Source organism: Eptatretus burgeri, chromosome 18, assembly GCF_056783735.1.
Source record: "Eptatretus burgeri isolate ZD-2024b chromosome 18, Ebu_testis_v1, whole genome shotgun sequence".
In the NCBI taxonomy this organism is placed as follows: domain Eukaryota; kingdom Metazoa; phylum Chordata; class Myxini; order Myxiniformes; family Myxinidae; genus Eptatretus; species Eptatretus burgeri.
Window position 1 is genome coordinate 46,918,817 of NC_140978.1, and position 27,564 is coordinate 46,946,380.

The 27,564-nt window shown below is 45.2% G+C and overlaps 1 protein-coding gene across 6 annotated transcripts in view; it reads left to right on the forward strand.

Moving 5' to 3' along the window:
* Window positions 1-794: 794 nt before the first annotated feature.
* Window positions 795-27,564, forward strand: part of TRIM2 (tripartite motif containing 2) — a 154,635-nt gene continuing 127,865 nt past the window's right edge. For 3 of the 6 annotated variants that reach the window (XM_085864518.1, XM_085864520.1, XM_085864522.1), the window contains exon 1: window positions 796-1,190. The gene's annotated coding sequence lies outside the window, so the exon portion shown is untranslated. Of the gene's footprint in view, window positions 1,191-1,292; window positions 1,495-27,564 lie in introns of all 6 variants that reach the window. The other 3 variants (XM_085864521.1, XM_085864523.1, XM_085864519.1) reach the window with 2 other exon arrangements.

Consider the following 27,564-nt stretch of genomic DNA (forward strand, 5'->3'; position numbering starts at 1 on the left):
TATAGTAGTGTATAGTGTAGTGTGTAGTGTGGTGTGTGTAGTGTGTGGTGTAGTGTGTAGTGTGTGGTGTAGTGTGTGGTGTAGTGTGTGGTGTGGTGTGGTGTAGTGTGTGGTGTGTGGTGGTGTGTAGTGTGGTGTGTAGTGTGGTGTGTAGTGTGTAGTGTGTAGTGTAGTGTAGTGTAGTGTATAGTGTAGTGTAGTGTATAGTGTAGTGTATAGTGTAGTGTATAGTGTAGTGTATAGTGTATAGTGTAGTGTATAGTGTAGTGTATAGTGTAGTGTATAGTGTAGTGTATAGTGTATAGTGTATAGTGTGTAGTGTGTAGTGGTGTAGTGTGTAGTGTGTGGTGTTGTGTGTAGTGTGTGGTGTAGTGTGTAGTGTGTAGTGTGTAGTGTGTAGTGTGTAGTGTGTAGTGTGTGTGGTGTAAAAGAACGTGTTGTATTTTTGAGGGAATGAAGTCATGGAGAGTGAACGTCATGTCCCACGAGGGTCCATCGGGTGGAATGATTAAGGATCCGCCCGCTCTTTTTTGTCTGCGGTGAGATTCGACCATTTTGATTGAATTTCCCGTTACAGTAACTACATTTACTGAATCCACGAAAATAAACATAATTCTCAGGAAGATCGTGACGTTAAATCGTCCGCGGGTCTCTTTGTCTGGACGGGTATCCTTAAATCGTCCCATCGTTCCCTCTTCTGATGGACCTCATCCACCTCCTCCCCACCCCCCCACCCCCTTCGTCAATGGACTCAACCAAATTCGACTCCATTGGGGGGGGGTCTGATCGCGACTCCAAGCAGTGATTCCGTTAAATGGTCGAAATCCTCACACGTCCCTCACGGATGATTGTTATCCGTCGATGGTTCCCAATCCTTCACGTTCATCGATCTTTGAGGTTACAGTTCGAAGGATATATTAATTGTTCGTTCTGAGGACGTGATGCGTGACGGGACCCGGTGCTGGGCGGATGATCAGCTGCGCTCACAAGGCGGGTGGGGGGTTGGGGGGACGAGGTGATGTGTGCAGCGCAGCCAGTGATGCCAGATAGCCGGTAGGCCTCGCACGTCGCCCGTTAAGGCGTGACATCCACAGGCCCGGGGTGTCCACCTCGACAGAACTGTGTTCACCTTTTCCTTTGGACCCTCAGGCGATCGGAGCGTTCCGCCGGGCGTCCTGTGCACGGAAGCGGTGAGTGGTGTTCAATGGCTCTCGGGGTTCGGGGTTGTTTTCTCCTTCATTGCTCGTTCTTTGTGTCCCTTGTGAGTGATGAGTGAGTATGTGACCGTGCAGGCGACGTGCCTTGTGACTAGTTTGGGGATTGCTCGATGTGCTCGAGGCGAACCCCGATTCGGGTGATCCTTGAACCGCAGTGCAGCGAGCCACCTCCCACGTGATTAATCAGCGTGACGCAGGCACGCACGAGGGTCGACTATCAAAACTGCCGTCCAGGCCTTGAGCCGGTTCCGTTTTGTCACAAGCTCAGTGTCGACGTGTAAGTGATGCCCAGTTTATGCATTCCTTGTACACACACGTATATACACACACACACACACACGTACACACACACACACGTACATATACACACACACACACGTACACACACACACACGTACACACACACACACACGTACACACACACACACACGTACATATACACACACACACACGTACACACACACACACACACACACACACACGTACATACACACACACGTACACACACACGTAAATATACACACACGTACATATACACACACACATACACACACAGTACATATACATATACACACACACACGTACATATACACACACACGTACATACACGTTCACACACGTACACGCACGGACACACACACACACACGTACACACACACACGTACATATACACACACACGTACATATACACACACACGTACATATACACACACACGTACATATACACACACACGTACATATACACACACACGTACATATACACACACACGTACATATATACACACACACACACACACGTACATATACACACACACGTACATACACACACACGTACGTACACACACACACGTACATATACACACACGTACATATACACACACACGTACGTACACACACACACACGTACATATACACACACACGTACATATACACATACACACACATACACACACGTACATATACATACACACACACGTACACATACACACACACACGTACATATACACACACACGTACATATACACATATACACACACACGTACATATACACATATACACACACACGTACATATACACATATACACACACACGTACATATACACACACACACATACACACACACGTACATATACATACACACACACACGTACACATACACACACACACGTACATATACATACACACACACACGTACATACATATACACACACACACGTACACACATACATATACACACATACGTACATACACGTACACACAGACGTACACAGACGTACGTACACGCACACACACGCACACAGACTTACACACGTGAACACACACACACACACACACACACACACACACACACACACACACACACACACACACACACATTGCCTGCTTTGAGTTCCGGCCAAGACGGTATTACTCGGACATACATACCGTACGCTTTTGTCGATTTTAATAACTATATATTTATTTAAACACACCTCACAAGTCCTAATTTACACCAGAACACCTGAACACCTGAGGTCTCATTTTGTCCACCAGATGTAGATCCATTTCTGTATTTTATAATCTACCTATTGATCCCTACTGACTCCATGAAAGGTATTTTAACCTCTCGACAATGGTGACATCTCGACGTGGAACCAAGATATCCATGCTAATCGTGCATGCACACTGGCGATAATACTCATCCTTTCACTTGAACATGTGCTGGTTTTCACCACGCCGTGGCACGTCCGCTCCTCGCGTGGCTTCGGCGTCGTGGCACTTCCGCTCCTCGCGTGCCTTCGGCGCCACAGCACATCCGCTCCTCGCATAGCTTCGGCGCCGCAGCACGTCCACTCCTCGCGTGCCTTCGGCGCCGCGGCACTTCCGCTCCTCGCGTGCCTTCGGCGCCACAGCACGTCCGCTCCTCGCGTAGCTTCGGCGCCGCAGCACGTCCACTCCCATCATGCAGAAGCACATGGTTCGCGAGATGGCTACGTCACCTCCTCCACGGCGCCATGCACAACGGGCCCAGGTACTTGTTCGGATCACACGCCCACAAAACCCGTGCACCACACACATCACCAAGCATGCAGGTACGCACACCCCCCCCCCCAGCAGAGAGTCATTTGTGTGTGTGTGTGTGTGTGTGTGTGTGTGTGTGTGTGTGTGTGTGTGTGTGTGTGTGTGTGTGTGTGTGTGTGTGTGTGTGTGTGTGTGTGTGTGTGTGTGTGTGTGTGTGTGTGTGTGTGTGTGTGGTGTCTACGTACCTCTTCGTTTGCAGCAACTGCCGACTTTCAACATTTTGCAGCAGCTTTTAGCATATTTATATTATAATATTGTCATGAAAGCAGATCGCATAAAATGGTGAAAAAGAAAATTGGGTACGTAATTGCCAAACAAAAGGACTCCTGTGGACTGTATCGCCATGGCTTGCATAAGCAGCTTGTTGAGCACGGCAATCCAGTTGATTGATTATTTTTGTTGCGCTCAATGGAGCTCCACTTTTTGCACATTCCTTAATATTTTCTTCACCCGATATAATTGTCCGAACAGAAGAAAAAGTTGAGTTTAATGCTTTGCTTTATTCAATACACTTTGTTATAATAATCGCTAATTTGGTAAATTTTCAAATTTCACTCCAGATAAAGACACTTATTTAGTTCACGAGATCCGATTCTGCAATCCGAAATAATATTTTGATGATATACTGTACTTTAAAGAGGACCTGACAGTAGATCGTGTTTACAAGGCAAGGCATGTTTGAATAGGCTGAATCAAAATGGTGACGAAGACCAAGGATAAGCCTTCCACGGAGATAACAGTCAGGTTCCTTGTGCCCATAATTTGACGTTCGTTGGAATTTTTTGGGAGAGTAGTTAACCCCAACATTTTTGGAAAGCTTAAACAATACCAAAACAGAAAATCCATGTTTGACATTTTTTCAATGCATATAATGTGGTCAAATAGGTCGTTTTTGGGTAAAAACCCGTTTTTTTTAAATTCAGCTCTGAAAATTCAAAATTAATCACAAGCAAGCAACTGATGATGCATAATTGTTAACTAGAGGACAGTTCTTAATACAGAATACACATATCTGTATTTTGAGCAATGGTTGCCATGGAAATTGCTATCATTTGGTCAAATTATTGTTTATTTAATGTATTGCTTTCAAATCTTGAAACAAGTAACACATGAATATGGTGATCAGCGAAATGTACTTAATGTCAAATATGAGTTTGTAGCCAATTGGCATCACTGTCTCTAATGTCACTCATCATTGCCATCGTCATCATCACTATCGTGGTGATGCGTTCAATGTTTGAGTCCTCGTCATTCTCACACAATGTGCTGCATTCTCACCCCGTCCAAAGATCGGTGCATGTTAAGTTCTTGGCCCTGCAGGAACATCTCTGTGATGAACATTCTGTCTTGCACTGGCACCTTATCATCTCGATAATTGCCTTTGGTGCAGGGAGAATGTCTGTTGTTGTTGGTTTGAGTTGACCACTCGTGTCCTTGTGGAAGCCATTCTTTAATGGATCAAGAAATGTTTGCTGAGAAATTGCTGCTTGACCCCAAACGTATGTCTGGATATGTACCCGCATGATATGCTGCCTCAGAGCACCGACAGTTGGTGGTAACTTGTCATTCTCAGCCATGTTCTTACAGAAGAGATGCCACCAAAGTTCAGGGATGCTGGAAATATTGACACCACTTGGACAATAACCTGAACAGACAAATCTTGCTAAAGTTGTGTATAGGTCCTCTGACAGTTCAGCATCCTTACAGAGCATAGCAAAGGCATCTAGCATGTCGTCATCGGCCTTCAAGTAGCACTGGAACCACTTTGCCTTACCATGTCGAGGAACCGCCCAGTATTATCGGCACCTATGAATGCGTGGAAGGCCGGCAATGCCTGGGCTCTCTCCTCACCTAGGGCCTTCCAGATTGGCTCAATTTTTGACAATGCTAGATGCCATTGAGATAGATGTTTGTCTTGGCAGGAGATGATAGCTTGCTATGGCAAGAACCAGAACATCCGTATCAGGTGAGAATATCGTCAGCTCAATATCTCCCGTGTGGTTGCTGTGATGCAGCTATTGCTTGCTGGATCATCAACGTATCGGCCTCCTCATGGTTATTCGCCTCAAATTGGAGACCCCTGTTGCTCGACGTCCGCCCAGATGCCGAAACGACTACCACCTTTGTTGAATCGCGGTTGTATTCTGGAGTTTTCTCTGCCAAGTACTCCGTCAGATCAGCCTTGGTTTGATCATGGGACAGAAATCGACTCATCGCGATGTGTTTGATATTGGTATCAGCCTTGACCTGATATTGGACTGGTGCCTTTCCTTGATGTCGTTTGTCTCTGGTTGTGTTCTTGAGGGAATCTTGCTTGTATGTATCAAAAACAAGAATTGCATGGTCGAAGTCTCTGGTCCGACTCATCACCCTATCATTGAAACATTCACTGAGGTCCTTCACTGTCACAACCATTGCTGGTTTCTTGGTCATTTTCTGGACAACTACCATTCCATCCACGACTGCGACCTTCATGCAAGTACTGCCATCAATTACAGCATCAGCAGGTGCTGGTTCCATGTGTGTGGCTTCAAGCTCATCTTCTGGTAAAGACGGTTCCTTGTGGGCAAACTTCTCCAAGTTGTGGATTAGCTTTGACTTGTCGGTGCATGACAGTAAGCTACCGTTTGGTGCAAACAGGGCCTTCGGTGTCACAGTGAATTCAGAGTTGCCAATTGCATCCTTCTGGTCGACGTCCCTGCTGGATCTGGAGAGTACCATCAATCTACCACACAAATCCTTGGTTTCTTTTAGATCTACTGTCTTGTCCCTGATCTTGATTGCTAGTGTTGTATTGCCAGACATGTACATTCTGTTCTTCTCCTTCTTCACTGGCGCCCATAGATATTTAAAGATCAACCCGAAACAATAGAAAAAGGATAAGCACATAGCTATAACATGACGACTGCCTGACTTCCAACTCCTAGCCGAACAGGAAACGCAATTTAAACCTCCAACCCCGTGGCCATTCAAACCATAATCCTACCTTATACAGAAGAACATAAAATGATAAAAAGGTACATCCACCTCTAAGGCGATCACAAATTACCGAAAAAAGGAAGAAAGCTGTTGAAAACCGAATGAATGAAACGAAGCTCCCAAGTAAACTGTCATGAATAAATCGAGAATAAACGAAGCGTACTGAAAATGACGTCATAGTGCTGCACGTGCTTGGACGCGCGCCGCGTCACATCACGACGTCATGCCACGCCCAGCGACTGTAACCTGATGCGATGGCATGGCATTGCGACGTGGTGTCACCTATGTTCCCTACAAGATCACACTTACAATACAACAAACTACAAAAACTTAAAATGAAACGTTTTACTACTGAAGGTGCCGAAATCTTCTGATATTGAACAACAGACACAACAATGTTTCATTGCACAGATGGCCGTTTCCATGGCAACCAACTGTTCCAATACTTGAAAATCATGATACTTATGTGTAAGTTAGTCATGGTCACCATATTTAACAATTATTTAGGCCATCCGATGGAAAATATAATTTAAAAACATATATATAAAAATGGCAATTCCACTCCAAAAATGCTGTTTCCATGGCAACCGACAGTCAAAATGCAACATTTTATTATCTTATAAAATCCATTGTTGGCCATTTAACAGTAATCCATCATCAGTTGGTTATTTTGTATTGTTTCAGATTTTTTTAAAAATTGGAATTCAAAAAAAGCGTTTTTCACCCCAAAATGACCTTTCCAAACGTTGAAAAAATGTGAAACATCATTTTTTTTTATTTATATAGATTTTAAACTTCTCAAAAATCTATAGGTTTGCTACTCTCCAAAAAATTCCAACGAAATTACGGAAGGAACCTGACTATAAGCTGTTAATGATCTTCACAAGGGGTGTTTAAATTCACCCAAACATCCGATCTTCATTCATGTTCTCTCTTGGAGCAGTTCCCATATTTTACATGCAAAGTTTGGGGCTGCTAAGATTCATGGTTTTGCATTTATGGAGGACACACACACACACACACACACACACACACACACACACACACACACACACACACACACACACACACACACACACACACACACACACACACACACACACACACACACACACACACACACACACACACACACACACTTTCGCTTTGCTGATGAGAATACTAGGATGGACAGGGGGAGGAGAAGGTAGGAGATGGAGATGGAGACAATGGGGGAAGACAGGAGGGTGGAAAGAGAGGGGAGAGTGAGGATGGGGGTAGGGGAGAAGAGTGGGGAGCCAGAAGGGAGGGGAGCACAGGGTGAGAAGTGGTGGGGCATGGGAAGGCAGCGTACTATGGTGTTACCGGGGTAAAAGTGCTTTTAATTGTTGATTGTGAAAGCAGACTTGTTTTCTTTAACCTTCCCAAAATAGTTCCAAACTTCACTTCTAGACCTTTTAAACGACATGTTGTCAAAACTTTGTCAGTCGATGTGTTGCCTAAACATTAATCAGCAAAGCAATCGACACATTTTACCGGCCAACTCTAAATGCCTTGCTGTTCATTTAACAGGAACACGTCCTTGGGGTGTGTTTAGTTTGCAACTGACTTACTTTTGCTGCTATATTGCAAACGGGACGCCCCATGGGGCGTTTTTCTTTTTCTTTTCTGTTAAGACGTTACCAGGCCTTGTGTAACTGGAGAATGCCTGACAGGGATGAAAAAAAATTTCCTTGAAGCAAAACGCTTCTGTCTATGAAGTAGGAATTACTCTGAATCGATGTCGATTCCACTCGCTTCTCGATTCCTTTGAATTCCATCGTTGGAATTGAGGAATTTGAAATCGAGCTGCCCACCACTATTAAGCACTCGAGCAAGCACTCCAAGTCAATGGTTGAAAAGGTATGGCTGGCTGGGTCATACTAAACACCGTCCAGCGATGTCTGGAGTCTGAAACGATGTGCGAATGGGACAAATGAACATTTAAAAATTTTTTTATTTATTTGCTTTAAATCTTTCTACATTTTGTTTGTCGGAAGATCTTCGTTTTGGAACCTTCCATATTGCGAAGAACTTCATGAAAGCTATCAGGCAGCATGACACAGACTCTGGTCTTTAATAAGTGTCGGCAGAAAGTGCAGTCAGCCGTTGGGGGGGGGGGGACAGCTAGTAACAACATGTCAGCCAAATCGTACAACTGAACAATCCGAGCACACAAGCTTACAATTTAGGCTGTTTGGCTAATCATGTGAACTAAAGACCAAGGACTTTATGATGCAGATATCCGAAGGCTATCTGAGTAACGAGCAAAGTCCTTGAATGACAGCGAGGAGCAGGATACCCCATCTGAAATAATACAACAGCTGGTATATGAAGTGAACAATGTGCATCTACTGTAATTAGTGGAGCAGTATGATGAAACATTGTCACCAACAATCCTCTACTGGAGACACTACATGAAAATGGTTGTGTATAATATTGATACAGTTTTTATGTGTGGAATACACAGGTGATTGACAGATGCATAAATGTACCTTTCTTTCCATGTTGCCATGGTTTGCCCACTTACAACCATATGAACTATACGAGATGGGAAACAGTGTATGCAGCAGATGTACACCAGCTGGAAATTTCCAATCCAAATGTGTACCAGCAGTTCGCAGATGGAAACTTGGTTGTGAAAATTACACACAAAACATTCAATCAGATCAGTACTGACTTGGCGTTGGAACATGTGAACATGGTTGTCAAGGTGACAGGTGGTCTCGTATGGATGACCCGATAAGACGGTGCCAGGGCCAAGTGGTGCTTGACATACAATGAGGATAGCCGTTTTGTTGATGAGGCATCCGTCATGTTTGGCTTAATCATAGAACATACAGAATATGCACCTTCTGCCAACAAGGATATTGGCACTTCAAGGATCAATAGAGACGGAGAAGATGTTCAAAAGCTGGTGGATCAACTTGAATGATTCTCAGTCTTTACGCCAAACACTCAATACTTGACATGCCTTACTACTTGGGACATTACCACTGAAAGCATCAAGACTGCTTTGCTCACAGTGCAAACACACAGAGAAAACAAGATCAGAGTTTTTGGAGACCTGGGTTTGTCCAAAGAAAGTGGGGTTCCACGCAAAGCTGAAACGATCACAAAGTGTAAGTCTCAAAACAATACACACTGTTGAGAACAAAAAGATCTGACACAAAGGGGCAAAACGGTAAAAGTGGACAGAGTGCCCTTTCAGCGATTTCTGGTGGCCAAAGATGCTGGACGTGAGATGGATCTCAAAAAGCTTTTGTGTCATGAACTATCACCAGTCCCACTCACCATTGCAGACACAGCTGAAACTCAAAACTTGCAACGTTATTGATGGTGAAGCTTTGCTACAAGTGAATGGAAAACCAACAGGGTCAAAGACATTTGGGGATCTTACTGATTCATTCAGCAATGCAGTATGCAGTCATTTCCTTGAAGGATGCTCGAGGGCAGATTTTATCTTTGATGGACACAAAAAGAGTTTGATAGATACAGGAAAGATTCAATCAAATCTGGTATTCGAGCAGGTCCAAGCAGGTCCACCAGATCTACATGCCATGAGATTGATGGCAGTGACATTCCTTTGCCTGTCAGCTGGAAACAATTCATCGACTTCCCAGACAACAAATCAAATCGGAGTGAATTTCTGAGTGCGCAAATTATGATCAAAGCAAAGGATACTTTGCAAAAATTGTGAGTTAATCACATCTGGAGGCATTACTGATGAAACTACTGCAGAATCATCCTAAGGAGCAGATGTCCATCGACTTGAATCAACTCAAGAGGCTGATACACACATGATACCACATGCAGAGGCAGCCTGTCAAGCAGGGTTCGAACATCTCATCTCATGTGGAGACACAAATGTGTTGGTGCTCTTAGTTGACTTTGCAGCACAACTGAGTCAAGAGATGTATAGGAGAACAGGCACTGCACAACAGCAACGCTTTATTTCTGTCCGTGCCATCGAGTTTACTCAAACTCTCTGAAAGAACATCCCAGCATATCATACAGTACCTCAACAGGATGTGACACTGCCAGTCGACTGAGTGGGCATGGAAGACATTCCAGAATCATGCGGCTCTATCGAACAATTTTGGATGCCGAGTTCTCTCTGAGGGCACTGAGAAACATGTGGAGGCGTCGATTTGATGAGTCTACTTGCCAAACACGAATGCTGCAGCAATCAATGATGTGCATTACATGCTGTTTCAGGAAAACACCAAAGATCGACAAAAGCTTTCTCCAACCCAGGGATGTCTTACCCATCACACCAAACGTGCCCACTACGACAGCCAGGTTTGGTATTTTCCAAACGATCCTTCTCCTGATAACGTTTTTCCCATTGACAATGGATGGTACAAGGATCATACCAGTGGTAAATTTCACCCACGGTTGATGGTAGGCGACCCCCTATCCCAGGAATTCATGGACATTGGGTCCTGTAAACGTAAAAACTGTGCAAGTGCAAGATGTACCTGCAGATCCAAGTGGTTAAAATGCACAGGTGCATGCACGTATGATGATATCTGCCGAAACCCATCCACCACGATAGATGATGAGGAATCAAGTGAATTGTCCAGTGCAGGTGTCCCTCGTGAGTGGAATATAATGTGTAGAAATGCCACTGCCCATCTACAAGTGATACGCCGTCATCACGGCACCCCTCGTACTATGATTAGGTAAGGAAGGGCAATGCACGTCCTATTGTGTGCAGTTAATGAATAGACTGGTGAATATGAATCTAAACATGTCATAATATCAGTTCCCATGGAAGGATTTCAATATCAGCACGTCGTTGTTAACCAGGTTTAATGAAAATGTGACTCCAAATGACAGCAATTGTTCACTTTCTGTCAGCCATACAAAAGGTCGGGGTAACATTGTCTTGTGTTTATTAATGAATGATGTTAGATTATTTTCCAAACTAGTTGGTGTTATTTTGTTGGGAAATTAACCTGGAAAGTTTTGATATCAACATTGTCAGCATTTATCATGTATGTAACATAGTTTTAGAAACTATTGTACACTTTCGGTCATGAAACCAAAACGACATTTTGCGATATTTTGGCCTCTTTTGTATTTTCCTGTCAACCACAGCTACAGTATCGATCCATGTATTGTGAATATTAACACAGGCCTCATTAATCCAGTGAATTTTTTTTTTGATAACAAACCTAGCTATGTCGCACTACAGTTCATGGATTTTATGGCCGATCATCCATATTGTCAAAATCAGTAAAATGCACGTTCACCTAATTTTGCAAAATAGGTCACAAGTTGGTAAAAAAAATCACAATATATAGTGTCATCCAGGCTGGTTGTGATTGGTGAAGGTCAAAGATAAACCCTGGCCTGGAGGACAGCTTGTAACATTTAGGTGCCACTGATGTGATTTTATTTATTTATTTATTACCCCAACATTGTTGTCCTCCACAAAAATCTACAAGTTTCTTGAGCACCTTTTTCAGAAGACAAAATGAACCAAGGATTGCTTCAGCAAGATGGGGCTATGAGTCACACTTTGCGATACAACATGAACAAACTTCCCATGGAAGGATTACACTTCTCTTTTGTGACAGTGTCGTGTCCAAGTCATCATGGCCACCTCGATTCCCAGATGTTTTGTCGCCAGATTTCTTTTTGTCGGGATATTTGAAGGATATAGTGTATGCTACATATCCATACACACTTGGTGAATTAAAAGCAATATTCCCCAATAAATGATACACTCTGTGTCGGAGAGCATGCTGCGAAGAATTGATTTGTACATGCAACGTTCTGGTGGACACTTTCAGCACTTCATTTGAGGTAATCAATTGTGTGGATCACGTCACGTCTTACTGGAACATTAGGCTACGTTTTCACAAAATATTTGGTTCCTAACTGATATAGTTTTTAGTGTTTAGGAATTATTTAGGATTCTTGAATTAAATTTAAATAATCACCCTGTATATCTATACTAATAAGTGTGTGTGTGTGTGTGTGTGTGTGTGTGTGTGTGTGTGTGTTTCTCCTCCATAACTCCAAAACCATGAAACCGAGCAGCCTAAAACTCTGCATGCATATTAAGAAAACTCCAAGGACGTGCAAGAGTGTAAATTGGGTGTTTGGGTTAATTAAAACACCCCTTTTGAAGACAATTACTGGCATTATTTAATTATATCTTTCATCAGCTGCTATCCTGGGCCACCTCTCTCTGGGGTCAAGGCATTTCCTGGGTAACCTTTCTGGTGTTTGAAGCCACCATGTTTTTTGGTCTGCTCAACCATGCCCTTATTTGGAACAGGCCGCAATGATTTTTAACCTCCGCCATCGAAGATCGGAGGTTACTGTTTTCACCCCTTTCTGTTTGTTTGTTATCTTGCCAAAACGAAGTTTTTGCAAGATATGTTAGTCAGCTTGTATGTTTTTTTTTTTGTTTGTTTGTCTGTAATCACATATAAAAAAAATTCTGCAGAGCACAGTTATCATTGGAAATTTTTGTAACTTCGCATATCAGAGGCCTATAGAGGTCCCTTTCAGCGCACAAAATTTTGAAGGTCAAGGTCAAAGGTCAAGGTCACTTTGTCGCAAATCAGGGGAGTCGACGAAACCCTTATTTTTTTGAGTAATTTTGATCGGATCGTCTTCAAACTTCATGGGAATATAGTTCATGGTCTGGCGCTCAGCTGATTAATTTTTGGTGGCGATTGGCCTTGACCTTCATGGTTAGCGCCTCAGGTCAAACATATTTGACCCCAAGGTCAAATTTTCAAGTTTTAGGAACCATATCGTGTAGTACCTCAAATTGAACACCTCGATGAGTGCTTTCGAGATTTGTCAAGCTTGATTTGTTTGTTTGTTTGTGAACAGTATTACGGAAAAACTCCTTGACGGATTTTGACGAAACTTGGTGGGGGGATTAGGTATGGTCCAAGGATCATGCCATTAGATTTTGGACTTGGTCCAAAATCAAATATGGCTGCTATGGCGGCCATTTTGAAAAAATATTTGAATTTTTTTTTTTGCATTTCTACATGTTTTAAGTGATTTCCAACCCCCCTCCCCCAAAAAATTGTTAGAGAAAAAAAATTTTTGCAACTTTTTTTTTCAACAAAATTTCGAATTTTTTTTTTTTTTGGCATTTCTACATGTTATAAGTGATTTCCAACAAAAAACATGCCAAAATTATAATTGCAGCTGATTTTGGAACTTCAGGTGAATATACCCACGTAAAATCAATTTTTGTCTCAAGGAATCTAGTTATGACGAATGAATTGAGTATGTAAAAGTGAAAGTTGCAAACTATAACTCTGTGAGCACTGTTGACGTCAAATTGAATGAATAGGATATCAGGTTCACTTGAGTGACCTAGCAGTATTGGCGGCGGAGGTTTTGCACTCTACCGAGTGCTCCCCCTCTAACGATGAACCCCCCTCTAGTTTAACGATGAAGGTTTTTCTTTTTTTCACTTTCTTCACTCATATTACCGAATGCCTGTTCATCATAGCTACGAATCACTGTATACATCGCTTTTGTAAGTGTTATAAGTTTTCAAATTAGGAGCTTGGAGCGAGTTCATATATTATATGATGCAATTTTCCACGATCTACTCTCACGGACTAATTAAAGTACATCATTGAAATATTATTTTGGTTTTGAGGATCGGATATCGTACGGACTAAGTAAGTGTTATGTCGAAATCTGTTGTGAAATCTGATAATTTAAAGAAATAATGAGTCTTATAACGAAGTCTATATACCGATTTACTTTAAGCAAGCAAGGTTATGTCCATCCTTCTCTGTATATGCACAAGAAAATCTGAAATTTTTAAAGCGCTAAACTTATCTTTTTCTACTGTTTGGAGAATTATATTGAATGAACAAAAGATTAAAGAACATGCAAAAATATATCATCTTCATTGAGCTGTATGATTTAATGCATTCACTGCTTGACATCGCTCCCTGTTCCCCAGAAGGACTACTTATCCATCGCATCTGCCAGATCTGTGTCTATATTTTCAGAGGTTTCGCAAGGTGCTCTACAGGGTATCAAAGCAAATCTGGTGAAAAACGGGCATTTTAAAGTAAACTTAAAATGTTTGCGTACACCATGAACCGATGCACCACATGACATGTGCATAGACGAGCAGGCAACGTGGCGGATTATCTGCAATGTTTATTTCATGGGCGATGAAACTTTGTGATGTCTCCATGTTTGTTCTATATTAAACAGCAACTCTCTTGTGGATAAAGTCATTATTTGAACGAATTCATTAGATTTCTTTAACTGCCACGGGCACATTGTAGACCGGCCTTAAAGTTATAGGGATCCTATCTGATTTCCATCCACAGCCTGGCCAGCCGTTCCTTATCAACCATTTAATTGGAGTGCTTGCCTGAGTACTTAAACCATTTGCTGAGCTCCCTACAGTCGATATTGGTACAGTTAGTGTTCCAATCAGGACGTACAGTCGGCAGTTGCTATAACGTAGAGGTACATGATTTGCAAAGGTTATACCGTTTCTCTTTGTGAGTTTCAAAGCAAAATATATTTGGTAACACCTGATTTCCAAGCCGTTTGCTGTATTAAGGTGTTTTCTAAATTAGAGCCCATTTTTTTCCACCCATCACGTGACGATTGCCATCTGTTTCTAAAGATTGATGTTTATGCACATCTCCCTGAAACGTCCATAATGCAACGTTGGTCTTTATTTATTTGTTTTTTGAAATTTGCCTGAAGCAAGGGTGAAAGCTTTTCAAGGCTTTTGGGTTTTTATATAATACAGTACTGAAATCGGCACTCACACTGACTCTAATTGGCCAATGTCGATGACCGAAAAATTGCTGATATCGGCCGAGCACTTGTATACATTAATATCATATACCTACAGACGTGTGTGTGTGTGTGTGTGTGTGTGTGTGTGTGTGTGTGTGTGTGTGTGTGTGTGTGTGTGTGTGTGTGTGTGTGTGTGTGTGTGTGTGTGTGTGTGTGTGTGTGTGTGTGTGTGCACGCGCGCGCGATGACTGAAAAATTGCCGATATAGGCCGAGCACCAATATACATTAATATCATATATGTACAGACAGGTGTGTGTGTGTGTGTGTGTGTGTGTGTGTGTGTGTGTGTGTGTGTGTGTGTGTGTGTGTGTGTGTGTGTGTGTGTGTGTGTGTGTGTGTGTGTGTTGTTCATAAAGCATAACATTTTTCTCTCTGCTAACTCCCCTCCTGCACCGACCTCTTTCTCTGTCTTATCCTCGCTCTGCCCTCGCCTAATACAGAGCAGCACCCTCCCACACATTTCTCTCTCTCCCTCCTCTCTTGAGACGTGTCTGGGCGGTATTTGTTTCCGGATGGGAGTTTGTCTCCGGATATGTCCGAGCGATATTTACATCCAGGTGGTGTTTGTTTCTAGACATGTCCTGCCGGTGTTTATGTACTGACGGTATTTAAAGTATGACCGGTAGAAAATGGATTTCAGACATTATTTTGTTTCCATCTTCACTGTTACTTTAAGCAGAAGCATTTTGATGAGACATTATGAATCATAATTAATGCTCCACCGCATATCTGCCTTCCCTTCCTCTCACCTCACGCTGCTTTCGCTCCCCCACCCCTCCTCTCTCCCCCACCCCTCCTCTCTCCCCCACCCCTCCTTTCTCCCCCACCCCTCCTTTCTCCCCCACCCCTCCTTTCTCCCCCACCCTCCTTTCTCCCCCACCCTCCTTTCTTCCCACACCCCTCCTTTCTTCCCCCACCCCTCCTTTCTTCCCCCACCCCTCCTTTCTTCCCCCACCCCTCCTTTCTTCCCCCACCCCTCCTTTCTTCCCCCACCCCTGCTTTCTTCCCCCACCCCTCCTTTCTTCCCCCACCCCTCCTTTCTTCCCCCACCCCTCCTTTCTTCCCCCACCCCTCCTTTCTTCCCCCACCCCTCCTTTCTTCCCCCACCCCTCCTTTCTTCCCCCACCCCTCCTTTCTTCCCCCACCCCTCCTTTCTTCCCCCACCCCTCCTTTCTTCCCCCACCCCTCCTTTCTTCCCCCACCCCTCCTTTCTTCCCCCACCCCTCCTTTCTTCCCCCACCCCTCCTTTCTTCCCCCACCCCTCCTTTCTTCCCCCACCCCTCCTTTCTTCCCCCACCCCTCCTTTCTTCCCCCACCCCTCCTTTCTTCCCCCACCCCTCCTTTCTTCCCCACCCCTCCTTTCTTCCCCCACCCCTCCTTTCTTCCCCCACCCCTCCTTTCTTCCCCCACCCCTCCTTTCTTCCCCCACCCCTCCTTTCTTCCCCCACCCCTCCTTTCTTCCCCCACCCCTCCTTTCTTCCCCCACCCCTCCTTTCTTCCCCCACCCCTCCTTTCTTCCCCCACCCCTCCTCTCTTCCCCCACCCCTCCTCTCTCCCCTACCTCTCTCCTCGCTCCACCTCCCTCCTCTCTCTTTCCCCCTCCACCTCCTAACTCCCCCCTCTCTCTCCCCACCTCTCTCTTTCTCCCTCCCCCTTTAGTATTCCCGTCAGCGAAGCGATGGATGTTATTTGCTAGTATGTAATATATAAAGCTCATTCTGACCACTGACTGACTCCATCCATCCATTGGGACCATACTCTGTGCAGAGCGTTTGTGTTGCCTCAGCAGTCTCCTTGGCTATTGGACACAATCCTGGACAGGTCACCACTCCAACACAGGATACCAGCAAGCTGGTACTCATTTTGCCCACTTAGGAAGGATGACAGCAGTGTCAACCCCACTTGGTATGAATTCAACAGCTGAGTAGGATTTGAACTCATGATCCTTGGATCCCAAACCTACCACCCGAACCATTAAGCCAATACCAGGATTACTGACTGACTGACTGAAATAAAAAATAGATCCCTTCCAGGTGATGTAGAAAGCTAAAATTTTGTGTGCCGATGGACATCGAAGCCGATACACCATGAAAAATCACAGAACCATCAGAAAGGATCCATAGATGAAAATATTGTTGTGGTTACCAGATTCGCAAACCACCATTCAGGTCCCTTAGGTGAGGTATCTCGGTAAGTACATGTGTAGTTAGGCCCGAACCCGTTGTCTAGTGGGAATACATGTCATTTATACGTGCTGCGACTCTTCAGGATAGCCGTTTTTCTTTTACTATCTTTATTTTGGACCAACCGCCATGATCACAACCACAACATCAACCACCGACCACAACCACCGCTTCACCACAACCGCCACGACCTTCACGCACACCTCACAACCGTAGCATCGCCACCGTTCTTGCCCCGCTGTGGGTACCGGTGTTGGACTCATGCAGAACGCGCGTCGAACAGCGTGTACAAAATCACGGATTTTGTGCTTCAAAAACGGATCAAAAACGACACACGCCCACTTTTTGCCGTCCAATCGGTGAGCGAGGGGCGATTTGGCCCCGCCTCCAGAACGATCGATATATGCAAATTTGTGGATCAAAAAGCCTTCACGCCCACTTTTTCTCGGGCCAATGGGGAGCGAGGTGAAAGGTCAAAGGGAGGGGGTCAAAGGCGAAGTTACGGGGGGATAAAAGGACGGTGTTCGTCAGTCAGAAGAGAGTCGCAAACGAGAACGAGAAGGAGTCGAGAACGAGAAGGAGTCGGAACGGAGGGGACGAGTGTGGAAGACTGGAGCCCGAAGCCTGCAGTGGCTGGAGAAGCTGAAGAGAGTCGGACGAGGGGGTGCTCGCGTCGGTGCCAGGAGCTGCACGCCCGAGGGAGGCCGGCAGCGCGACCTGGCCGAGGTGGAGACGCACACCAGGGATAATAAAGATCCTCTATACCCCGAGCATCAGCAACCCCCTCCTGTTTCCCCCCGCGCTGAGATAGTGCGACCAAGGGGGCCCCGTTCCCACCCCCAGCCAGGCACTGTCCACGAGGCCCGCGGGTTGCGGGGCCATCGCCGCTCCGCGTCTCATCACCAGACGGGTAGGCCCGACCCGGTCTCGGCCTCAGGCCTGCCCCATTCTTGGGGATTTCTTTTCCTTGGTTTTGGGTATGTGTTGTCGGCGCCGTCTGTGAAGTAGAATTGTATAAGTGTTGCCGTGTGCTCGGTAGTCGGTATTAGCTCTGCACTGTGTTTTCACTTTTATGTTTGCTTTTTGTGTAAATGGAAGTGTGTTTTCTTTTTTTGTGTGCATTTGGTGGAATTGTATTTGTGTGCTTCCCGTGTGCCGCGAATAAATGTGCTTTATTGTTGAACTGTTCTCCCGCTTCGCTTCGTCTTTTCCTCCATTGAACCCCCATCTTGCTTCACGTAAAGGGTTGGTAGTGGGCTGAATACGCCCGATAATTAATCGAACCGTCGAGGTCGACGATAACACCGCTCGGTTATTCTGATAGTACGGAACGGGTCGCTTAAGTGGCCCGTGTCCGAAGTCGACCTGCGGCGAGGTGCGATCGCCCGGTCTACCCTCCGCGTGGGTACTTAGGTAGTTCGAATTTGGCGAGCAACCCTATCCCACGCGGGGGCTGATTGGCTCGATCGCGGTGAGACCGAAAGGTCCACCCGTGACTGGTTCCCGGCGTTAGTCCGAGAGGGTCACGACTGGATTGTCCGTCCGGTGGGCGACGTGCCGCGATTCGAGTTACGTGGCCGTCGCACGCCGGCGGGCGCGAAGACCGCAACAATATAAACAAATTAAATGAATAAAAATGAAAAAAAATGCAGGTGAGCGACCCGAGACAATGGGGAAACACGGTGCGTTATTGCTTCCAATGTGTAAGAATACCCCGTTGTGCGTGCATGTATGTATGTATGTATATATGTATATATATGTATATATATATATATATATATATATATATATATATATATATATATATATATATATATATATATATATATATATATATATATATATATACGCCTGGTGTTGGCGCAGTGGTTAGGGCAGCGGCTTGGGATCCAAAAGGTCCTGAGTTCAATCCCCGTTGGGCCACTGAATTAATACACCAGGGGGTTGACTCAGCCTGTCATCCTTCCGAGGTTGGCGAAATGAGTACCAGTGTACTGGGCCGGTGTATACCCCGGTTAAAATAGGTGTACCATATCCCTGTGTCGTAAGAGGCGACCAGGGTTGCGTCAGGAAGGGCATCCGGTGTAAAACATGTGCCAAATCGCAATGCGGATCATTCGAATGATCCGCTGTGGCGACCCCGAATGGGACCAGCCGAAAGAAGAAGATATATATATATATATATATATATATATATATATATATATATATATATATATATATATATATATATATATATATATATATATATGTATCTTCTTCTTCTGCTTCTTTCGGCTGCTCCCGTTGGGGGTCTCCACAGCGGATCATCCGTCTCCATTTCGCTCTATCCTCCACATCTTCCATTGACACTCTAACCACCCGCATGTCCGCCCTCACCGCATCCATGAACCTCTTCTTTGGCCTTCCTCTTCTCCTCCTACCTGGCGGCTCCATCCTCAGCATCCTTCTCCCGATATACTCCGTTTCCCTCCTGTGCACATGTTCAAACCATCTCAATCTCGCCTCTCTCACTTTGTCTCCAAACCGTCCTACCTGCGCTGTCCCTCTAATATACTCATTTCTTATCCTATCCATCCTCGTCACTCCCAACGAGAATCGCAGCATCTTTAACTCTGCCACCTCCAGCTCCGCTTCCTGTCTTTTTGTCAGCACCACCACCTCCAAACCATACAACATAGCTGGTCTCACTCCCGTCTTGTATACTTTCCCCTTCACTCTTTCAGCTAACCTTCTGTCACAAATCACTCCTGCAACTCTTTTCCACCCACTCCATCCTGCCTGCACTCTCTTTTTCACTTCTCTCCCACACTCTCTGTTACTTTGGACAGTTGATCCCAAGTATTTAAACCCATCCACTTTCCCCACCTCAACTCCTTGCAACCGCACCATACCACCACCCTCCCTCTTATTTACGCACATGTACTCCGTCTTACTCCTACTAACTATCATTCCCCTTCTCTCCAGTGCATACCTCCACCTCTCGAGGCTCGCCTCAGCCTGCTCCCTACTCTCCCTACAGATCATGATGTCATCCGTGAACATCATAGTCCATGGAAGACTCCAGTCTGATCTCCTCCGTCAACCTGTCCATCACCATTGCAAACAAGAAAGGGCTCAGAGTCGATCCTTGGTGCAATCCCACCTTTACCTTAAACCGGTCCGTCATTCCTACCGCACACCTTACCGCTGTCACACTGTCATCATACATATCCTGCACCATCCTCACATACTTCTCGACCACTCCCGACTTCCTCATACAATACCACAACTCCTCTCTTGGCACCCTATCATAAGCTTTCTCTAAATCCACAAACACACAATGTAACTCCTTCTGGCCTTCCCTATACTTCTCCATCAACATTCTCAAAGCAAACATTGCATCAGTGGTGCTCTTTCCTGGCATAAACCCATATTGCTGCTCACAAATCATCACCTCTCCTCTCAGCCCAGCTTCCACAACTTCATGGTGTGGCTTAACAACTTTATCCCTCTGTAATTTCCACAGCTCTGCACATCACCCTTGTTCTTGAAAATCGGAACCAGTACACTTGATCTCCACTCCTCCGGCATCCTCTCACTTTCCAAGATTTTATTAAACAATCTGGTTAACAACCCCACTGCCATCTCTCCTAAACATTTCCATGCCTCCACTGGTATATCATCTGGGCCAACCACCTTTCCACTCTTCATCCTCTTCATTCTCTTCGTAGCAGTCCTCACTTCATCCTTACTGATCCACCCCACTTCCTGATTCACTATCTCCACCTCTTCCAACATTCTCTCTCTCTCCCATTTTCTTCATTCATCAGCTCCTCAAAGTACTCCATCCACCTTCTCAACACACTCTCCTCGCTCGTCAGCACATTCCCATTTGCGTCCTTTATCACCCTAACCTGCAGCACATTCCTCCCAGCTCGGTCCCTCTGTCTTGCCAATCGGTACAAATCCTTTTCCCCTTCTTTTGTATCCAACTTCTCATACAGCTCGCCATATGCCTTTTCCTTAGCCTTTGCCACCTCTCTCTTTGCCTTGTGCCGCCACTCCTTGTACTCCTGCCTACTTTCTTCATCTCTCGAGCTATCCCACTTCTTTTTCGCCAACCCCTTCTTCCTTATACTTTCCTGTACTTCCTCGTTCCACCACCAAGTGTCCTTATCTTCCTTCCTCTGTCCAGATGTCACACCAAGTACCTTCCTTGCTATCGCCCTCACCACTTCTGCTGTAGTTGCCCAATCACCCCACCCCTCTTTACCACCATCCAACACCTGTCTCACCTCCTCCCTAAATTCCACGCAGCAGTCTTCCTCCTTCAGCTTCCACCATCTGGTCCTTGGTTCAGCCCTCACTCTCTTCCTCAACCTCACCTCCAAAATCATCCTACAGACCACCAATCGATGCTGTCGAGCTACACTCTCCCCTGCCACCACCTTACATTACAGTCTCTAATCTCTTTCAGGTTGCATCTCCTGCTTAAGATGTAATCCACCTGTGTGCACTTTCCTCCACTCTTGTACGTCACCCTGTGTTCCTCCTTCTTCTTGAAATACGTATTTACCACTGCCATTTCCATTCTTTTTGCAAAATCTACCACCATTTGCCCATCCACATTCCTCCCATTTGAGACCATACCTACCCATCACCTCCTCATCCTCTTTATTCCCTTCCCCAACATGCCCATTGAAATCTGCTCCAATCACCACTCTTTCATCCTGGATACACTCTCCACCACTTCATCTAACTCACTCCAGAAATCTTCTTTATACTCCATCTCACACCCCATATGTGGAGTATATGCACTGATGACATTCATCATCACCCCTTCAATTTCCAACTTCACTCATCACTCGGTCCGACACTCTCCTCACCTCCAATACCCTCTTGACATAATTCTCCTTCAGGATTACCCCGACACCATTTCTCCTCCCATCCACACCATGGTAGAACAGTTTGAAACCACCTCCAATGCTCCTCGCCTGACTCCCCATCCACTTGGTCTCTTGTACACATAGTATGTCCACCTTTCTTCTCTCCATCATATCAGCCAACTCTCGCCCTTTGCCAGTCATCATCCCAACATTCAGAGTTCCAACTCTCACCTCCACACTTCTACCCTTCCCCCTCTCCCACTGCCTCTGGACCCGCCTTCCCCGTCTCCTTCTCCTCCTTTGCCCAGCAGTAGCACAATTTCCACCGGTACCCTGCTGACCAACGGTACCGGTGGCGGTCGTTGGTAACCCGGGCCTCGACCGATCCGGTATGGAAATCCGTTTTGTTGTCTGCATAATTATTTGGCATAGGTTTTTACGCCGGATGCCCTTCCTGACACAACCCTGGTCGCCTCATACGACACACAGGGATATGGTACACCTATTCTAACCGGGGCATACACCGGACCCAGTACACTGGTACTCATTTCGCCAACCTCGGAAGGATGACAGGCTGAGTCAACCCCCTGGTGTATATTAATTCAGTGGCCCAACGGGGCTTGAACTCAGGACCTTTTGGGTCCCAAGCCGCTGCCCTAACCACTGCTCCAACACCAGATATTCATATATAGGTATATGTATACGAGTAAAGGTGCCTGTTTTCGACGGGCGTCACTGGCAACATATCGTCAACCGAGAATTTACAGGGTCCAACTACACTTTTTTTAAAGTTTGAGAAAAATGAAATCAAAAGTTCAAAGTGGAATTGCCGCTATCTCATAACATTTTATTTTCATATCGTGTGCTACATAACAGGTACATATAAAGGTTACATAAAATAATCTTACTTAGTTTCCTCTGTTTCCCTTCTACATGGACTTCTTCTAAATTTGAATGAAATGTCAGATAGACCCTGTTAATTCTCGGTCGACGATATGGTAAAAGACAGATAGCATGAATGTATTTTAAACAATATATTATAATTTTTATCCATTGATTATCATTCAGGTTTTCCCCTTCGACTGTCCCGCAGTAGCTCCACTTCGATGACATTACCACGTAGTTTAGTGACTATACAACGTGTACCATTCGTGAGTTCCGGAGGATCCATAGAGCGCATTAAAATTACAGGGCACCCTACTTTAAAGTGATCCAAAAGGCCGGATAATTTTCGTCTACATATTCATATGTTGTAGAATTTAGCTGATTCTGAAACTGTTAACAGCATGTCGATCGGATGGTTCTGTGATTTTCTACGGTAGTAAACAGAAGTACGACTTAAGCCTGTATGCCACAATGCGGAGACCCGAGATTTTTATGTGCACATGCTCAATCCCGCACACACCCGGAAAAGACCCAAGTACACTGTCAGTACTCACCTCCACACTAAAACGATGATCATGATTTTGGGTTTAACCGTAACTGACCGGCGATACTTTGTTGGCAGTTGGTCCGGCTGGGCAGCGGGTATCGGTCGATGAAAATTTCAAAACGGCAACCATGTATTTAACAACTTTATCCCTCTGTAATTTCCACAGCTCTGCACATCACCCTTGTTCTTGAAAATCGGAACCAGGTCAACAAATCAAAAAAAGCAAAGAAATACTTTGTACTTCGTCAGAAAGTCATGGTTTTGTGAAGAAACTACGGCACATGGAAAGTGCAAATTCGTCAGGAATGAACTCAGCTGTTTTCTCCCCAAATGGAGCGTGATTATATGAGCCAAACTCATCTTATGGTCCTCTAAAAAATGGGAAACATTTTTATTTCTTTTTTGTGCAATAATTCCTCCCATTTTGCAAATGGAGTTTTTTAACTGTTTAACTACCATAATCATCAAAACGAATTTTGAGGGGCCTCTTAAGGAAGACAATAATGTCATTACTATATATGTCAAAGCTTGTTTAATTTTATGCAGTTACAAAAATCTGATGGTGGAATAAAAAAAGGGGCGTGCCGAAATATTAATATAGATGTATATATTGTTGTGGGCTGGGGGTCTGTGGCGAGAACGACCGCGAGGTGGAGAAGTTTACGCCGTCTCCCACCAGACTCCGGAATTGTAGGCCGTCGCTCCGGATAACTCCGAAGCCGGCGCGTCGATTAATCGACCATGAAACATCAATATCTTGACCGCGCGGTGTAGGGTTATTTGTCGAGATCCAGTAGACCTAAGTAATCACGCAGTCTTGGCTACCGGGGATTCACGCCCTCCGCACGTCTTTCTCAAACCGGGTCGCTCTACTGACTGCGGTCGAGTTTCTACTACCGTTTACCAACTTTGGCGGGGTTGCAGCCGAGCGGAAACTGCCAAAGCCGTTCCAGCGAGGATTAATGGATTATCGCGGATGAAACCCCGTCTGAACTCAGACCCGGACCATGCTGAACCAAATAAAGAAAGGACGAAAACGAACTGGGAACATTTCTCATCAATTTATTTTCAGTAAATAAAAGACAAGTGAGGCGAGACTTAAAGCGAATATGCAATGCAGTATTTACAATGATCCAAAAACACTTATTCAGTTCTACTTACAGATGGGCCCACACGCAGACACACACACAGAAAAAGAAAAGAAACCCCAGAGTCCTTTATTGGACCCTCCAGCCGATGAGAGAGACGAGCTGGGGGTCAGAGTTCGGTTGGTTACCTGGCCGTCAGAGAAAGGGGGTCTTCTGTGCTGCGGCACCTGCCAATGGTCGTCGGCCTGGTTCCAGTTGCACGTGGGGGACTCGTGGTTCATGGCGGAGCTCGGGTGTTGAATGGTCGGAATCCACAGAACTCCTCTCCCCGTAACAGCCACCGTGACGAACGTGACCACTCCAGAACTCCAGTACTTCTTCTCAGAGCGTGCTCGGGGATCTTTATCCACCTCCCTCGTGAAACACACACAGCTCTTGTACTGCTGTGCTCTCAGACACCACCAGCACCAACGCCAACGACAACCACATCCCTCCGAGACTCCGAGATATATCTCTCCTCCCACACGGGGAGGGCTCTTGGCGAGAATCATCTCGCTGTCCGTCCCTCATTGGCCCACGGCCGCACCCCACTGGGGCAGAGCCGTGGCTCCTGTTTGGAGACCCCGCATTCTCCACGTGGCTCCGCTCTCGAAGAGTAACAGTATCCATGTTGCGTTGGTGCAAGAGTTAAAACGTTTGTGGAGGGAGCGGCAAGGAACGGCTGCAAGACCCTGCCCTACCAAGTCTGAGTGCTTGTGGACAGTGGGTGGGTAGTGGATCGTGATGTGGGATGGATCATGCAGATGGGATGGTTTATTTGATGGCTCGTTGGATATAATAACCTCACTAAAGACGTCACAACGTACGTTTTCGAGCCTCCCACTAAACAAAAAGAAAAGGGATCTGACTACACACGTACTTACCGGTATAACTAACTTTGGGACCTGAATGTTGAGTGCGCATGGTTTCCAGATTCGTAACAATATGTATATTGTCCAAGATTGTGGCTACGCTCCGTTGATGACACATTCATGATCATAAAGAAGGCAGATGTTGAACTTTTCCTTCCAAAGATCAATTCAACATGACCAGCAATACAGTTCATGTGTGACGTAGAACAAGCTGGATCTCTGCCATTCCTGGAAGTACATCTCTCCAGGGGCAGAAACAGCAAGTTACACTCACAGGTGTACCGTAAACCCACCCACACGGACAACGTTTTGGACTGCAGAAGTGGTCATCCCACCTGCCACAAAAGAAGTTGTGTTTGCAGCTTAGTTGACCGTGCAAAAACACACTGCAGTGACCGTGAACAATGCCGGTTGGAGATACTACATGTCACTCACCTACTGCGAGAAAACCATGACCCTCATTCATTCATCGAATCCTGTTGCCGGAAACCCAACTACAACAGCAATACTCTGACCACGCCAACACACACGGAAGCACTTCCTTTGGCCTAAGTCACATTTGTCACGGCGGCCATGGGGTCTCCAAAATCTATGGCCACTAGCAATTATACGGCGGCCGCAGTATTTCCACGGTCACACAATGTAGCAGTGACATATGTTTTTATTTTTTGGGGAGCCGCACGGCGTATTTATAAATTGTGGAGACCGAAAACGTGGGGGTGCCGTACGGTCTTTGATTTGATGTCGCACGGTGACCTTAGGGCATTCCTGCGGCGGCCATAGAATTTTCAAGGTAGCCTCAAGGTGCCCGCAAGGCGACCGCAGGGGGGCCTTAAGGCGAACGTGCGGCCAGAGGGACGGTAACGAGTGGCCTTTTTTTTTTACCAGTTCTTTTGTTTCAGTTTGTCGAATTGCTACGGCGAACATAGAAATGAAGAAAAGTTATAATTCCACGGCGACCCTACGGCCTGTAAAATATAGCCAAATGGCGTAGGGCCACCCTGAGGCCACCTCAGAAACTCTGCAGCCGCCGCACGTTTCTGTCAATTCAGAGGGCGTACGGCCGCCGTATCCTCGCCGTACAGCAAATGTGACTTAGGCCTTACATACAACACGCTTCTGAAACCACAAGCCGCATACTATGTGAGTACAATGTCAACATCACCCCCAAACCACAATCATCCTTATGAGCACAGCTGTCAAAGCCGAACTATCACATGAACAAATTTGACAAATGACGTCATCTATAACATGCTGTGTCAAGATTGCGAAACCATATACGTGGACCAAACGTCCAAATGGTTATCTACATGGCAGACTGAAAACCAACATGTTGTCAGGTGACGAGACAAGTTGTCTTTGGTTGCAACACACACACATACACATACACATACACATACACATACACATACGCATACGCATACGCATACGCATACACATACACATACACATACGCATACACACACACATACACACACATACACACACGTACTGCATCATTTTAGTTGGTATATCGGTGTAGGTGATGCAGTATTCAAGGTTAAAACTGAACCACAATTCTCAAAATAGAACTGAACAAAAGTCGATTGTTGAGTCAGCTGTGGTGGGTAAAATTAGCATGACGTTGTGAAGATTTGGACAATGCCACTGAAAGTGCTGATTGATAAATACCAAGCCATTACATGGACAAACGGGGTTCAAAAGGATTTTCAAATTACTTTTTAGTGAAAGAAACGACATGATTCAGGAATTGTTGACGTACTTTCGATGCGATCATCCAGGTTATCGTTGGGGAGATGAGATTTGATGTGTAAATTTGATTTGATTATTTTTTTTTCATGTTGCTTTGCTTGCTTTTTCACGTATGATGATGCTTTGGTTTCGGGTTACTCCTGATTGAGATATCACTTTTAAGGTTATTTTTATGGTTTGTAGTTCAATAAATAATTGAAGATGTCATTGTGAAATCCTTGTTCCTGTTGC